The 17,605-nt window shown below is 43.3% G+C and overlaps 1 protein-coding gene and 1 long non-coding RNA gene across 3 annotated transcripts in view; one reads left to right on the forward strand and one right to left on the reverse strand.

Annotated features, from left to right (window-relative positions):
• plxnb3 (plexin B3) overlaps window positions 1-9,998 on the reverse strand; it is a 133,878-nt gene extending 123,880 nt beyond the window's left edge. For both annotated transcript variants that reach the window (XM_077555188.1, XM_077555179.1), the window contains exon 1: window positions 9,852-9,998. The gene's annotated coding sequence lies outside the window, so the exon portion shown is untranslated. The remainder of the gene's footprint in view (window positions 1-9,851) is intronic.
• The window catches only part of LOC144040761 (uncharacterized), a 28,074-nt gene continuing 11,824 nt past the window's right edge, over window positions 1,356-17,605 (forward strand). Inside the window, exons 1-2 of the long non-coding RNA XR_013289844.1 lie at window positions 1,356-1,565; window positions 2,882-2,958. This is a non-coding gene — a long non-coding RNA (uncharacterized LOC144040761). The remainder of the gene's footprint in view (window positions 1,566-2,881; window positions 2,959-17,605) is intronic.

Raw genomic sequence — 17,605 nt, forward strand, 5'->3', positions numbered from 1 at the left:
TTAAATTGTTCCTTTCTTATTTCTATTAGTTTTATTCTTATCACTTTTCTTTCCATCGTGTGATAGTTAGGTAGGCAGTATTTTGATTCTGTATGTGTAACAGTAGTGATTAATGTTTTTTTTTTAATCTAGTTCAGTCTCAATCGTGCTTGTGTCCAAGTGGATTAGTAATTATTTTAGTAATACGAAGAACCACAAACATTGAATGTGGCGACTTCAGATTATGAATAAATAAACAAGAATTTGGATTTTATTCGTTGTTGTTTCTCCAAACTGAAAGTAAACAGAACGTGGTGCCCCTATAGGCGATTGAGGGAATTACGACTTCCTTAAGCGCTGATCAAATTACTAATTCGTCCAGAAGACAGCATCAATTATCGCTACACTACTAATAAAGAGGAATGACGTCGATTGATAGCAGCAATGACCAGAAAGGACTGGCAGCCCAAAAGTATTCACGGATTTGCAGCGATGATTTTTTGCGAGATTAGTAGATAAATGTTGTAATTTTTAGATAAATGTTCATCAATTTTACTAGTAAACATACACTCTAATAAAAATTGTAACAGAGGTGTCGAATTGCGTGTTTCAAATCACATTAACAAGCCAGATAGTTAGCGTCCACTCCAACTGCACGAACACACATCTTAGTTTTAAATTGCACCTTCTTTAAAACTATTAAGTGCATTTGACTGTTTAATAATGGGGGATTTCGTCTTTGTCCTTGGATTTTTTTTACTCTGGAGCCGGAGTTATATTCATGAAATTACTGCATAGTGTGCCACTACGATTTGTTTCATGCTAGTAAACATAGTAACATAACATCATCACAGCGTTTCAATATAGAACGGACTGTGTAAAAATAAGTCAGTTAGCATGATAAACCAGTTTTACCTTTACATTACGAGGTATATTGTCCCCCGGTGTGAGCGTAGCATCTCGTCCCAGAGACTCAGCCAGCGACAAGCTTTTGACTCAGCCCCGGCCGGTGTAAGGAGAAAAATATCGTGTGTAAATATCGCACTCTATGAGTACCGACTAAATGTGCAACTTCGACTGACAGGCAAACTTTGGTTGAAGTAGTAGATTCCATGGCTCTTATGGGCAATAATAACTTTTAATTTGTAAAATAATGGTTGCTAAGTCACTAAATCGCTCCGGGTCACGTCCACTTTCATTCAACAATCATTTCCTTCCTTTGTCATAGGGCAGTCACGTGATCACGTGACGTCGGTGCAATTGGTCAATATGGAACCGCTTTGTGCTGCCTGTACAGTAGGTGGCGGTCTATGGATCAAAGAGCTGTAAATCAGCCACTAAACTAGAAGAAAAGACAATGAAGACGAAGAAGAAGCTGCCACTAGCCCGCCGCCGAAGAAGAATAGAAGACTAATAGAAGTCTTAATAGAAGACGAAAGAGCTTGCACAGAGAAAAACTGACACCAGTATGACATTTGATGGTAACTTTGTGCTGGAAGAGCCTCGGGGACGGAGGAGAGTTTTGGTAACCCGCAAGTCACCGAGGCCATCAGGGGCCTTAAGGGCTACCTGAGGAACTGCGAAGTGTAAGTTAATCAGTTTGAATAATAATTTCTAGATCTTCGTAATGCGTAGTGATGGGCAAATGAAGCTTTTGTGAAGCGTTTTTTATTTAATTTGCGCCTCGAAAAAAAATGCCCTTCGAAAAAATTAATCAATAAATAATTGTCCCCCGGGGATAATAAAAGTTTTTTTCTGATTCTGATCTATATACATAACTTTAAACAGCCAGCACACCTACCTTATCAGGAGTGATCAGATTGAAGTGTTCCCACATTTCAGAACGACCTCTCTTCCTGGCTGGCTCCATGAATGACCAAATGTAACAACGCAAGGCAATGACAATTCAACAGCACCAACAACACACCGACAACCCACGAATAGTACATTGTTTAGAGCGGTTATAAAGGGTTGACGCTCAAATTTAAAACTGTTTCAACCTGTCACCTGTCAGAATCGAGAATCACGTGATTGGACCGCGAACCAGGCATGTGATTCATTCGGACAACGAATCAGTCGCTGCTTCGAACGTCATATGTCACGTGATTTTTTCCGCACCAAAAGAAGCTTTGAAGCAGTGGTTCTATGGAATTGTAGTTCAGGGTTTGAAGCTTGTATCGAAGCTTCAGTGTCGCACTGCCATCACTAGTAATGCGACAATTGACTTGTTTCCTCCATCACTATTGACGGCCTTTCGGAGTGATTTTGTTACACAACGTTTTTCTGAGCTTCTCTGAGAAAATGCTGTTTAAAAAAATGTTATCTGCACCTATTTTTAGATATGACTTATTGTGGAATTTCCCCTTCTTGCTTCGTTTTCTACTTGATGATTTTCATGCAGTATTTTTCTATGTTTGTTGGCAAGCCCTATAACTCCTTTCACCACCCAAAAAGTGTTGAAAGCTAGCTTGCTTTATCTCTCACCTAATTTTGAAGTATTTGAAGACATGCAAACAAAGTTGCTAAGTTAGTTAATTTGATCTGTAGACGCAGGGGAGATTGTCGGCTTAGGTTTTCTTAATGTTAATAGTCACAGGTTATTGTATTGTTTTGAGTTTGAAACTAAAGGACTCAATTCGCCCACTTTCTGAAGTCTTCAAAATGGCCTAACGTCTTTAAATCTTAACATATTGGCAATATTTAAACAGTGTGCTTCCTTTTAAAGCTATTTTCAGTGACATTAATGACCTTGCTGATTAAAAAAAAAAAAGGTTTCTTTGTCACGTACCTATGGCTATAATGAGTTAGTCCATCATTTAGTTTATATGAAAACATTTCACCACTCACCAGTTCATCACGTATTATGTCAAGTATTAACTATTCTTTAAATTATTTCTTTTAGTTTTTTTTATGCCAGCCTAAGCAGAAGCAACAGGAAACCCAGGTCCAGCTTGACATCCATCAGAACAAGGTTTTCAAGTAAGGATTCATGTTTATATTAAAACCTCAAAACTAGGGCTGTCAGTTGATAATTTTTTTTTTTTAAATCTTATTTATTCCCATGATTCTCATAATGAACTTGTGATAAGTCACAAACTAATCACATATTTTACATTTGTTTTAAACTTTCAATGTATTTTTTATGTTAAATAATATAAAAGTGAACAAACATCTTTACGTAATACAATATGGCTGTATCTTTTACTCCATTGACAGTTTTATAGTAAGTCATTAAGTTAGCTGAGGTTTATATATATATATATATATATATATATATATATATAATTAGTCTTCCAAATTAAGATTGATTTTGACACCCATACTGTGAGGAACAGAAGTATAAGTGTTTTTTTAATTAATAAAAAAAAAGAAAAGAAAAAAGAATCCAGAACCAATCGATTGCATGTATGTTTATCGTCTGCTTTCTCAGCGTTAGCCCTGCTAGCTGCCTGCTACAACATGCTAGCTATTATAAATGCACCAAAAATATTTTTAATGGTCCGTCATTCGTAGGCGTCTAACGCCCCCTTCCGTCATCGTAAGTTCGCCGTTTTATTCAAGTCGAACCAACCTGTCATCGTCGGTCTGCCATTTTATTTTACCCGCCTTTTGTCGTCACAGCTATTTTAAGAACGACCTCCAAAGGTGGGCATTACCTCATTACTGTGTCAGTCACTGTAAGTGGACAAAAACAAGCACTGATACTCCCCTTCTTCAACTGCTGCCAAGTAAATTAGATGGTGGATAATATATAAATATAATAGTCTTATTTAAGTTTGTTTGTTTGTTTCGTTTCATTCATTTGTTTCCTTTCGGACACATTATTACAGGTTACATCGATCACATAATATCATTTGCAACATTGACATCCGAAAGAAGGGCTGACGGGTAGAAGCCTTGGCTTATTAGTAACCCGTCCACATTGATTCTTACTATACGCATCAGTCATACTGTATACATTGATTATGATAGTCACTGATTCATATAGTTATCAATCCCTGACTTAAGTCTGCACACTCCTCGCTCAGTTCATCTTGAGTAATGTCTGTCTGTAAGTTGCAGCTAGTACCAATCATTTGGAATTGGTAAATCAGTTCCCTGACGCCACCAACAGGCCCACCCAACCAGGCAAGCAGCCAAGGCTATAAATTAATTTGACTTGACTTATCTATTTTACATTTTATATTGTACTGCAATCTTGTGGAAGAGCTCAACTGCAGACTGGAGTTGACTATAAACAATAGCAATAACTTCTATATGCATTCAGCCAGGCCTGGAAGTGAGGCTCGAAGGCGAAAATCTGGTCCTGCACCCATGGGGCCTGGCCGGGCACAGCTACAAGCTTGTAACTAAAACATGAATTTTTGGGCGCGGTCAAGTAAACTGCAGATTTCAGCCAGTAGGTGGCGCTGACATTACGCCAATGACGTCCTTTAAGTGCATGTTGTAAATAAAAAAAGGCAAGGTACTTTTCCTCTGCTGAAAACCCCCAATTCATTACATGAATCCACGCATCTTCACAAACTAGCCCCCGCCGCAACTACCCGTCCATACTCAACACCTCCCACCCCACACTCCGGCTGTTTTGAACGAGCACTTGCTAGTGAACTTCCCCAAATGCATGCTGGGAAATGCTGGGCCCTCAGGCAGGCCTTACACAAACACCATAGACCATATTCACATTTCCATGGCGGCTCTCAATGCTTGTTCGCGTGCACACGCACGCACTCACACACAAACACACACACACGCGCACACACACACACACAGTATGATAAGTTGCTCCTTCTCATGCAAAGAAACTCATCAATAATTCATAGAACAGAAAGAAGACTTGAAGGTTGTCAGGAATAAACAAGACAAAGTTGGAAGGCAAAGAGAAAAGCATAGTATGTCTGCGCATGTGAGAGAGTGCTTTACAGTGGTTGAATGTACATGAATGTATGATATAAATTGTACTTGTGCTGATGAAATTAAAAATAACGTGATTCACTTTTGAAAGCTGTAACTGAGGAGCTCGAAAGAGGCACACACGCACACACTCAGTGCAGTTTATTCAACACAATGTGGTCTGTTTTGAAGAACCCACAAGAACTCTCTGCAGATTTCCTCTCCAAGAACCTCCCTACAATGGCCAACAAGGACTTCCTCAAGCACCAAATAAGGACTCCCTTGAGGTATCCCCATGATCAGAACCTGGCCCCAGAAACAGAAAAGAACTGGATCCAGACCTGGTCCTGAAATAAAAACTTGTGGGAGGTCTGCTAGTAACCACAATGCTCTGATTGGCCGCTCTGTATCTGCTGCTTTTGATCACTTCCACGGGAGCGCAGATGCGCATCCCAGTGCGGGTAACCATGACAACAGTGAGCAGGATACTCTGGGTGAACATTGCCTGCCTGTTTGTAATATTCAAGTCTTCAGCAGTTTACTTTAACTGTGCGTTTTTGTTTCAACATCAGTATTCTTTTGTTCCCAGTCAACCGCACACCGCCCCACCCCACCTCCACAGCCCCAAACCATCCGAACACCCCCCAACATAAACCTCCTTCCTTTTCCTGGATTCCATTACTCTCCAGGGTTCTTGCCTCCTTCTCCTTCGTTCTCTATTTAAATGCAAGTCCAAGTGATATTAGATGGTGCCTTACCTCAGGCACTCACACACAAAAAAACACACACATAATGCATGTCTTTCGCTGAGATCCCCACACTTCTTCAAAGAGATGGCAAGCATATGTGTGTATGTGTGTCTGTGCGTGTCACACGCATGTGTGTGTAGTGTGTGCGTGTCATATTCTACTTTGTGTTTGCTGACATACAAAAACTCCCACCTCAAACCTATTAGCTCAACTATCCAATATCACTCACAAACTGATATATAACAAACATAACATGCATCAAATTTACTAATTTAGCAAATAATTAACATGTTAAAAGGACCATTTTGCAAAGATGGCCCATGTTCCATTCAAAAACTGTATTTTTTTTTAAACAGAATAATTAAATTAGAATGCGTTTAAAATGTTACCAGTTTGTTTTAGAGAAATCAGTAAATAATCAACAATTCTGGAAAATCATCTTTTTCTTCTGCACTACCTACTCCACCCACTCTCCACACCAAACATCCATCTTTTTTTTGTCATTTGTTAGCAAAATGGGCATCCGTCAGTGACGGATTGACCAACAAGTCTTCCAACAATAACGACCATATTGGTTGTTTTACCATGCACCAAAATACGACCAAGTGTTATATATTGTAGTTTAGCAAACTCTATCGGCCAAGTTAAATAGCGAGAAAATACAAAACTGAGCCTCGAACCTGGATCGTCTGGTCGAAAGACTAACGTCTATCTTACTGAGCTAACAGTCCAGTAATGATCTTAGGAATCTTTTTAAGTTAATATTTACAGAACAGTCTAAAATGAATAGTTTTTGATCACAATAGTAAAGAAACTATTTACAGAACAAGTTGTTTATAAACTCGAGAACATGCTGCTGAATACAGCATATACAGTAGGAAATAATGAAGTATTATGTGAATGAGCAAGAGTTGTCATAGCAACACAGATTTATTTTTCTATTGTTTTTTGTTTTCAATGTTTTATTTAATTTTTACTACCTAACGGGTGTTAAGTTGTGTGTAAAGCTTAATTTGCAATATTTATATTTTTATGGACTGCGGGGGGGGTATAATTTATATTGATTTGTAGTTTGTTCAGCTGTGCATGTGTCGTGCTTTTACCAGCTAAATAAAAATGAACTTGGCAGCAAGTGTGAGAGACTGACACAACACAAGCTCAGCCTTGTCAAGAGCGCTGCGGCTGCACAGCACTCCAAAACAAGTTTCCCACTAAACTTTGACTAACATACAAAACTAAATACAAGTGCTGTAGAAAATTAAGGACCAATTAAGAGATAATTATTTACTGTCAGCGCGCACACACACAACACCAACACCAAATGTCCGAACCTGCCGGATAAGGGGAGGGAGATGTTTTTAAAGTAATATTAATAACTTTCGGTGTCTGTCTTCCGTAAACATTATGAGCACTTCCTACGAAATTGCAAGATCCCGCGACACGGGACATTACGAGAATTGCGCCTCAGAAGCGAAACGCTTCAATGGGAACACCGGCAAGTCGAAATTGTACTTTATCAAAATAGTACAATATCGCTTTTATTTTTTGCGAAAAACAGTAATGGAAACGCACCTAATGAGTGCCAGTAATGCACGGCCAAGTGCGTGTCGGAGCGTTAACATGCCCTCAAAGATCACAATGCGTCCTCTAGCGCAAAATGGGGCATTATATGTTATTTTCAGCCCCCTGGCTTAAACACGGTATTCTGATGAATATTGTGTTTGTGGAATATGAAATAAGATACTAAATCCACAGTTGATCAGGTAACGTCCAATCATGACTAAGCTTGCAAACTTGACATGGCCAAACAGGTGAGACGGAGGCACGGTTAAAATAACCTCGACGGATTGATGATTAGTTTAGTTTGAAATAATTGGTGATTAATGATGACGGGCGCTCAAAATTATTTGATGCACCCACGTGTTTTTTTGCCCTTGCAACTCATAGCCCATTCAGTTATTAAACATATTCCCTTCCCAACTCTTGGACTATTTCCCCGAACACACACACACACACACACACACACACATCCTCGACGGATTGATGATTAGTTTAGTTTGAAATAATTGGCAATTAATGATGATGATGATGATGATATATATATATATATATATATATATATATATATATATATATATATATATATATATATATATAGATATATATATAAAGAGAGATTCCTTATTTTCACGACTATAAGGCGCACAGTGCGCCTAATTGTGTGTGGACCAAGGTCTAAAATCTGACTGTAGGAGGACTTCCCGTGACACATTGCTTATATACAAGAAAGGCGGACCTGACTGAGGACAGACATGAGAGCACGGAAGAGTAAACTTGGTGGTGAGTTCTCCAGCCCCTCCTCTCGATCCTTTATTAATTAAAAAAAATACTTGTAAACAGTCAATGAGTACATCATAAACAGAGCATAAAGAAAAACAGAGGATAAATGCAAAATCTTAAAAAGCATCACTTTTTTTAACAACTTTTTCCCCTCTTACTCACCACACACACATATACAAACATGGTCTCCCTGGGAGGGAAGCGAATCCACGCCGCCTTTTTTTTCTTCTTTTTTAACAACTTGAGGTATGTGACTGGAGGTGACGTGTGTAGAGGACGACGTAAAACTTCATTTACTAACGCACACACGCAACTGCGGAGGAAGAGAAATACGGAAATCTTCACTTTGGCCGGAGTTTCTAGAAACCTTTGTCTGTAAAGAAACAAATCCCCGCGGACGTGTGGATGACAGGGCAAGCCACAGAAAAATATCTCCCGTTTGCAAAAAAAACGGCTGTGTGTATACATGGCGCTAAAGCATGCATGTTCAGTGAGCATGTCCTCTTTTTTTCTTGTTTCAGATCTCTCTCTCTCTCTCTCTCTCTCTCTCTATGTATATATATATATATATATATATATATATATATATATATATATATGAATGTGGTTCTTAATATTTTTTCTCACGGTGAAATGTTTAAATAATGATCACATTTAGGTTAAGTCAGGCATTCTTGAAAGAAACAAAGAAAGTCATTAAGCACTCAGCTGTGTGAATAGGTACAGACACGCCTTATAGGGTGGCCCCCTGTTAGACAGGTAAACCTCACTCAAGGATCCAGTTCTCCCCTCTTAGCAATTTCTTAAAAATAATAATAATTTAAAGTCACATTTCAAGTCTCATTTTGGTTAGAAACCTTAAAATAATTTCTTTCTGTTCAATTTTTGTTTCATTAAAATGACCAGAAATAGGGGTTACCTCTTGGTCAGTCTGGGCTGATAGTCCACTGTTGGTAAAAAAAAAGTGTGTGCGTGAGTGCGTGTGTGTGGGCGAGGTGTGTGTGTGGGTGGGTGGGTGATTAGATTACATCCTCCACCCACCCAACTGACCATCTTCCCAACTGACCATCCTGCCAACCACTCTTCAGCCCATGTAAAACTGTCTAGAACCGCCAGTCTTTGGGACATATAACGGTAAAAACATTTTGGTCCAGTCCAGAATTATTATTATTTTTAAACAATTACTACCTTTTCAGTATTATCAATTGCCAATAACTCTAATACTAATGTCAGTAAAATAAAAATATAAAATGGTAAATGGACGGCTTTTTCTATAGCGCTTTAACTGCACCATATGGTGCCCAAAGCGCTTTACAATTTAAGCCTTACTTGATTCACCCATACACACTTATAAACCAGTGGTCGGCTGCTGCCTTGCAAGGCGCTGCCATGCAAGGCGCTGGCAGGTGCACTGGGAGCAAATTGGGGTTCAGTGTCTTGCTCAAGGACACTTTGACATGGCCACCAATGGGTGAGGATCAATCCGACAACCTCACTGATAGGAGACGACCACTCAACCACTGAGCCATGCCGCCCCATAAAATTATACAGCAATATACAGGTATCTACAACTTGAAAATGTCAGACAAGAATGGGATTTTTTTTTTAATTTGTATCCGCCCATCCTCACAACTTTTACTGATGAGCCTACATTGATGCGTCCACATCATCACTCACACACACTTTATTATCAAATCCAGGATTCAGTATTATCTCAACACAATGAACCAGAGTACAGGTCAAGCAGCAGCAACAAAGCAGCAACAGAACCGCAAGACACACTGCTGTGCTGCTTGAAAAAACTTGGTCAGCATGTCTGAGCTGACCTCTATTACCACAACTAAGAAGGCATCTGCCAATCAAAGAGAAAGCGAGAAGGTGAGAAACACTTACTTGGATCAGCAGACACTCGCTCTTTCTTTCATTCCTCTGAGAAGCAGACGAGAAGAAATGGATGAAATAGCGCGAGGCAGAACAAACCGGCAAAGACAGAAGGGTAGAGTGGGGGGACGGGACACTCGTGGCTGTGGGCGTGTAGGCTGTAATCCCACTATTGTCAACGACTCATTGTTCTGTGAGAGAGAGGCTGAGAGACACTGAGAACGATGGAGAGAAAAGGCGTGAGTACAGGGGAGGGGCATCGTTGTAGGGGGCATGTTTTGCCGGGGGCGTGGTCAAAGTATTTAATATTTCAGCACCTAGAGGTGTGATGTTAGCGACCGAATAAAAAAGAAAGACAGAAGAGAAGGTTATCAATTACTCTTTTAGGTATTTTAATGTGAATCACACCCACCAGCAGCTGAACGATAGTTTAATAAGAACACAGGGCTGCTCGAGATATTGTTAATTTCGTCAACAAAAGCTTAACAACACCAATGTTATTTTAGTTAAAGAAAACTAACCAAAAAAGACTAAAACTCAAATTCAAAAAATAATTGAGTTGACAAAATAAAATAAAAACAAAAACTGAAACTACATTTTATGTTTACATAACTAACTTAAAATAACTAACTAGAAAAATTCCCGCGGAAATTTTGAATGGGACTGCTGACTCTTGCAAGGTGGAAAGACGCATGTATGTAGTACTTGTAGCAATAGTAGTAGTAGTATAGTAGTAGCAAGTACTTGTAGTAGTAGTAGTAAGTAGTAGTAGTAGTAGTAAGAAGTAGTAAGTAGTACTTGTACTAATATAAGTAGTGCTTGTAGTTGTAGTAATTTTAATAGTAGTCAAATGGCCAAGATGGCCGCCGACCCAGGTGGGCGAGGGGGAGAGAGTCCTTGGCTTACCTGATCAATTGGCCAAGATGGCCGCCGACCCGGGTGGGCGAGAGGGAGAGAGTCCTAGGCGTACCTAATCAATTGGCCAAGATAGCCGCCACCCTGGGCGAGCAGAGTGGCGAGAATCCTGGGCATACCTAATCAATTGGCCAAAATGGCCGCCGCCCTGGGCGAGCAGAGTGGCGAGATTCCTGGGCGTACCTAATCAATTGGCTAAGATGGCCGCCGACCCAGGTGGGCGAGGGGGAGAGAGTCCTTGGCGTACCTAATTAATTGGCCAAGATGGCCACCGCCCTGGGCGAGCAGAGTGGCGAGAATCCTGGGCGTACCTAATCAATTGGCCAAGATGGCCGCCGCCCTGGGCGAGCGGAGTGGCGAGAATCCTGGGCGTACATAATCAATTGGCCAAGATGGCCGCCGACCAGGGTGCGCGAGGGGGAGAGAGTCCTTGGCGTACCTAATTAATTGGCCAAGATGGCCGCCGCCCTGGGCGAGCAGAGTGGCGAGAATCCTGGGCATACCTAATCAATTGGCCAAAATGGCCGCCGCCCTGGGCGAGCAGAGTGGTGAGAATCCTTGGCGTACCTAATCAATTGGCCAAGATGGCCACTGCCCCGGGTGGGCGGAGGAGAGAGAATCCTTGGTGTACCTAATTAATTGGCCAAAATGGCCGCCATCCTGGGCGAGCAGAGTGGCGAGAATCCTGGGCGTACCTAATCAATTGGCCAAGATGGCCACCGCCCTGGGCGAGCAGAGTGGCGAAATTCCTGAGCGTACCTAATCAATTGGCTAAGATGTCAACCGACCCGGGCGGGCGAGGGGGAGAGAGTCCTTGGCGTACCTAATTAATTGGCCAAGATGGCCGCCGCCCTGGGTGAGCAGAGTGGCGAGAATCCTGGGCGTACCTTATCAATTGGCCAAAATGGCCGCCGCCCTGGGCGAGCAGAGTGGTGAGAATCCTGGGTGTACCTAATCAATTGGCCAAAATAGCCGCCGCCCTGGGCGAGCAGAGTGGCGAGATTCCTGGGCATACCTAATCAATTGGCTAAGATGGCCGCCGACCCGGGTGGGCGAGGGGGAGAGAGTCCTTGGCGTACCTAATTAATTGGCCAAGATGGCCGCTGCCCTTGGCGAGCAGAGTGGCGAGAATCCTGGGCGTACCTAATTAATTGGCCAAGATGGCCGCCGCCCTGGGCGAGCAGAGTGGCGAGAATCCTGGGCCTACCTAATCAATTGGCCAAAATGGCCGCTGCATTGGGCGAGCGGTGTGGCGAGAATCCTTGGCATACCTAATCAATTGGCCAAGATGGCCGCCGCCCCGGGTGGGCGGAGGGGGGAGAATCATTGGTGTACCTAATTAATTGGCCAAAATGGCCGCCGCCCTGGGCGAGCAGAGTGGCGAGAATCCTGGGCGTACTTAATCAATTGGCCAAGATGGCCGCCGCCCCGGGTGGGCGGAGGGGGGAGAATCATTGGTGTACCTAATTAATTGGCCAAAATGGCCGCCGCCCTGGGCGAGCAGAGTTGCGAGAATCCTGGGCGTACTTAATCAATTGGCCAAGATGGCCGCCGCCCTGGGCGAGCAGAGTGGCGAGATTCCTGGGCGTACCTAATCAATTGGCTAATATGGCCGCCGACCCGGGTGGGCGAGGGGGAGAGAGACCTTGGCGTACCTAATTAATTGGCCAAGATGGCCGCCGCCCTGGGCGAGCAGAGTGGCGAGAATCCTGGGCGTACCTAATCAATTGGCCAAGATGGCCGCCGACCCGGGTGGCTGAGGGGGAGAGAGTCCTTGGCGTACCTAATTAATTGGCCAAGATGGCCGCCGCCCTGGGCGAGCAGAGTGGCGAGAATCCTGGGCGTACCTAATCAATTGGCCAAGATGGCCGCCGACCCGGGTGGGCGAGGGGGAGAGAGTCCTTGGCGTACCTAATTAATTGGCCAAGATGGCCGCCGCCCTGGGCGAGCAGAGTGGCAAGAATCCTGGGCGTACCTAATCAATTGGCCAAAATGGCCGCCGCCCTGGGCGAGCGGAGTCGCGAGAATCCTGGGCGCACCAAATCAATTGGCCAAGATGGCCGCCCGTACATAGGCCAAGCTTTGAGTACACCAATAAAAAAAGGGGGTGAGTTGAGCTCAACAGTAAGAGAGATGATTGGCTGAGGCAGTTGCTATGCAGAAGTGAGAGACCAGGCAGTATAGCTAAAAAAGCGCTATTTTAATAGCAGTGGATTCCATTGCATTGACAAAATAATAATAATAATGTGTTTTATTTTAATTTTTATGTATTTGAAAAAAAATGTAAATGAGCTGAACAGTTCAAAATTTAAACGATTGAAATCGGTCAAGAAATGTGGAAGTTAACCATAATCAACATAAACTAAAAGTATCTTACTGTCCCTTTAAGAAAAATACACATTCACGCACACACATTTGATTTTAACTTGTTGGACACATTTGACTTGGAGACGTCACGCATACACATTCCATTGATATGGTATGAGATATGCACACCTCGAACAAAAGCCTCTCACGACTTAACAGTTTAAGATGTTAGAACAGCAAGGGTTTGGGGAACGCAAGCATGTTCTCATTTTTTTAATCGGATGAAAAATGACCAAATGAGAGCAGGTTGAAAACTTATGATTTATCCAAAATGAAGAGGAAAAAGTTGCCGAAATTAACATAGAAAAGATAGGCGAGTAAGTCCGACTTCTCCTCACTTAAAGTGAAAATAAAGGTACTAAATGACACCTTAGCCAAATAAAAGTTAGTTTGTCTGAAAGAAGACACTTGTGACTACAACATGTGAGAATTTGATGTCACGTGAGCAAAGATTGTGGCCATGGTGACGAGTTGAAGTGAAACTTTCGGAAATAGATTTTTTGGTTCCCGTCACTCTGAGGCTAATTGCTCCACTGAAGCCGATGCAATACACACCAATGTTAAAAGGCTATTTGTCTACCGTTTGCTCACTGTCTTTGAACCCGCACAGAGGGGAGAGCTTACATTCCTTAAAAAAATTTCGACACTGAGCTAAAGATGGGAAAAATTGCTACAAAATGAGCTAAAATTCATAACGGTCGGTTAATGTATGCGCGCGCAGTGTGTCTTGGAAAAAGGTGCTTGATCTGATTTGATCACTTTCGGTTTCCCATTCATTCCTATGGGACTTTTTAGGGGAGTTTTTTGGGAATAGCGTAGCCATGGTAACTGGGAATTCTTAGAAAAATAAGGCCGCAGCGAGTCAGATCGAGCCGCATTGTTTGATACCTCATTTGTGCCGGTGCGTTCTACGGTACAGGCCGCATTTTTGCGGAAAAATTCGTGGAAGAATAAAAAAAGAAACGCAACAATAAACCCATTTTCTAGGGTAGGATAACAATCGTTTTAGTCTTTGGTAATTAATACATGAGCCTTTGGGGATGATTTTAAAGACGTTTGAAAGTGTGTCACACAGAAGTGATGTCATCTAGCTACAGCCAATCGAAAATCACCTTCAGATGACATTGCTTCTCGGCGACAATTTTGCGTGTTTGACTTATGGCTCCATTGGCTCAGCTCGCCTGCTTTTTCATTTAACTCAGCCAAAATATGTAAGAAATGTGTTCTTTTTTTATTTTAACATGGTGTTTATTAAATATTGCACACAATAGACTTTTAAAAACAAAAACGAAAAGTAATACTGAAACTAACTAAAACTAATATTTTTTAAATAAGAAAAACTATCAAGAACCATCCTTAAAACTAATGAAAACAAAACAGCTAAATTTAAAAACAAAACAAAATAAAAACTAGTTAAAATGAAAATTCCAAAACTATAATAACCCTTGTCAACACACATTTTTCACCGGATTAAAACTAGACTAAACTAGACTAAAACCTACCTTGCCGGCAAGCTGAATTCTCGCGGTATTTGTGAGTTCACAAACTCCGGAAAATACATCTTGTACTGCTTCCGCTGATACGTTAGCAACCGACTTTTTCTAGGTCGGACCAATCAGGTGTTGTTTAGGGCGGGACGAAACCAATAAGCACTGATGGCGGGGAGGAAACAAACAAACCTAACAGTTGAATGGATGCTGTAATTAATTCTGTTCTGGCAGAATTACTCACTGTTTCCTTGTTGAATTTCAACGAGAGGTGCTTCGTGCATTTTTATCTGGTAAAGATGTTCGTGCCCCCCAACACACACACACACACACACACACACACACACACACACCCAAGACGAGATCGAAGACAAGATTTTCATCCGTCACCTTGATTGGTTAAAAAAAAAAAGTGCAACGATGCCGCATCGTCCAATCAGCTCAAAGTCTTGTACAGCTAGTCCCTCCTTTCCTGAACGGATCTGCCAGTGAAGTCCCAGATTGATAATGTGAAGTACTCTCTTGAGTAAATTACAATTATCAATCTAGCTTGTGAGGTTAACTAAATCCCTAATTAATGAAGAATAACTGGGACTAAATCATTACACATTTTTGTCAACTAATGAAGAGACGAAAATGCACTTCACTAAACTAATATCTATGGACATTTTAGTCATGAACAAAAAAGACGAAAATTATATGATTTTGTAAAATCTTGTCTCTAATCTGTCACTGTGACACTGTCATGTGACACACAGTGACATACTTCCTTCAAATCTGCAGCTAGCGAATGCAACATGCACACACACATGGGAAGACAGGAGGTGGATTCACGGTGAAAGGCTAAAAAAAAAAAGTTATAACGTAACAGCCCAACGGCTATAACGTTCCAACAATAATGTTATTCCGACCGCTAACTAATGCTTGCTAACTTACTAGCTCATAGCATGGAGTCATAGTAGCCACTTGTTGATATACTGTAATTGCGTGTGAAGTTGTTTTTCATCAAGATAAGATAATTTTTATTTCATTTTTTTACATGCGTATCTGTCGTTCTATTTCGGCCCTATTTCGGCCCTCCTGACCGCCAGGTGGCGGTGCTGAAACAGCATGGAACGCCGAATACCAGCGATGTCACAAGGACCCGGGAAACTGTACCTCACAGAGGGGCCACGGCAGGAAAGCAAAAAGATCCATGTCGCCTTTCCAAAGCAACTCCAAATGGCGCTCACCACCTCCGGGTGGAGACGCCAATCCCCCTGAGGCGGACGATGGCGGGAGAGGGAATCCACCGACTGGTTGACCATGCCTGGGAGAAACATGGCCCGCCTCCGTGAGGCCCGTAGCAGCTGGGCGGACCTTGTCCCGCCCTGATGATTGATGTGATACACAGTGGAGGTGTGAGGGCCAGATGCACAGCCCGCAGCTCCAGCACATTGATGTGCAGCGATCTTTCCCCTGCAGACCACAGGCCTTGAGCCGTCTTGTGTTGCAAAACTGCACCCCATCCACTCAGGCTGGCATCGGTGGTGACCACTTTGGGACGTGTGGGTGCCACCCCCAACAGGACTCACGCTGATAGAACAGACCGGCGACCCCAAGATGCGAGAGCACCCATGAACCGACTGACGCTTGCAATGGTCGCAGCGACAGCAGGCCCAATGGCACAAGTGCCGTCAGGGACGTTAACTTGCCCAGCAGATGCAGAAAAAGCACATACGGCAGCATCTCATTGACACGGAAGAGAGAGATGAGACGTAGCACATTGTCGACCCTCCGTGGGGACAGTCGAGCTGTCATTGAGGTGGTGTCTAACGACATTCCGATGAACAGTCTGCTGAGAGGGAACAAGAGAGGACTTCTCTAGGTGGACCTTGAACCCAAGTCGTGACACATGCTGTAGAAGCGTAGACGTGTCTCGGATTGCCTGATCCTTGGACGGAGCGCATATCAGCCAGTCGTCCAAGTAAGGGAGCACCTTTATGGCCCTCGACCGTCTTCACTACATGTGTGAACACTCTGGGAGAGAGTGACAGCGGTGGCGACCTCTGTAGGCAAAGCGGGGAAAATTCCTGTGCTGAGATGCAATAGGGAAATGAAGTAAGCTTCCTTTAGATCGATTGAAATGAACCATTCCCCTCGGGCAATCGTCCTCAACACGGCCGACGTAATTAGCATACGGAAGGGCAACACCCTGAGGTAATGGTTGAGACCTCTCAGATCTAAGATAGAGCGTAGTCTGCCTGTCTTTTTTGGAATAAGGAAGCAGGGGGAGTAGAATCCCCCTGGATGAGCCAAAAAATCCACTGCTTTGATAGCGGTCTTGGCGAGGAGGGTCGCTAGCTCTTAATTCAGAGCTAGTGCCTTTTCTGGGTCGCTGATGACAGTCTCTCTGACCCAGATGGAGAGAGGGGGCCGGCGTCGGAACTTTATCCTGTACCCATGAGACAAGGTTGAAAACACCGAAGGGTCCGAAACGAGGGCAGCCCAGTAGTTGAGCTGGCGACAGGAAAAGTAACCGACTGCCGGCCCCTCGGGCTCAATCCCTGGCCCTCCCGGATTTAGGCGTCCGGGAGGGATAGGGCGTGAACCTTAGGGCTGACCATGGGGCCCTCGGCCAGAGGAGCGTACCCCACAGGCGTCCGTGACATCCTCGTGTGGGATGACGAGGCCCGTAGGCCCAGAGGACTGCCCAGTATGTGACAGAGGGGTGGCCGCGAGAGCGGTTCCCCCAGGGTTTGACGGAGCATAGGGCCTGGCAAGGCTAGCAAACTTACGCCTTGCGTCATTAGCCCGCACTGTGCGTTCCAGCACTTCTGTCACTGCCGAACCGAAAACTCGACCCGGCACCACAGGGAGGTGACGCAGTTCCTTCCGGGAGGGCTCTCGCAAGGGAGATTGAGCCAACCACACCTGACGGCACGCCTGAATAAGCAAAGACATACTACGGCCATGCTCCTTCGAAAGGAGGGATAAATCTTTCAGCGCCATGTTACA

Source organism: Vanacampus margaritifer, chromosome 1, assembly GCF_051991255.1.
Source record: "Vanacampus margaritifer isolate UIUO_Vmar chromosome 1, RoL_Vmar_1.0, whole genome shotgun sequence".
Lineage (NCBI taxonomy): Eukaryota > Metazoa > Chordata > Actinopteri > Syngnathiformes > Syngnathidae > Vanacampus > Vanacampus margaritifer.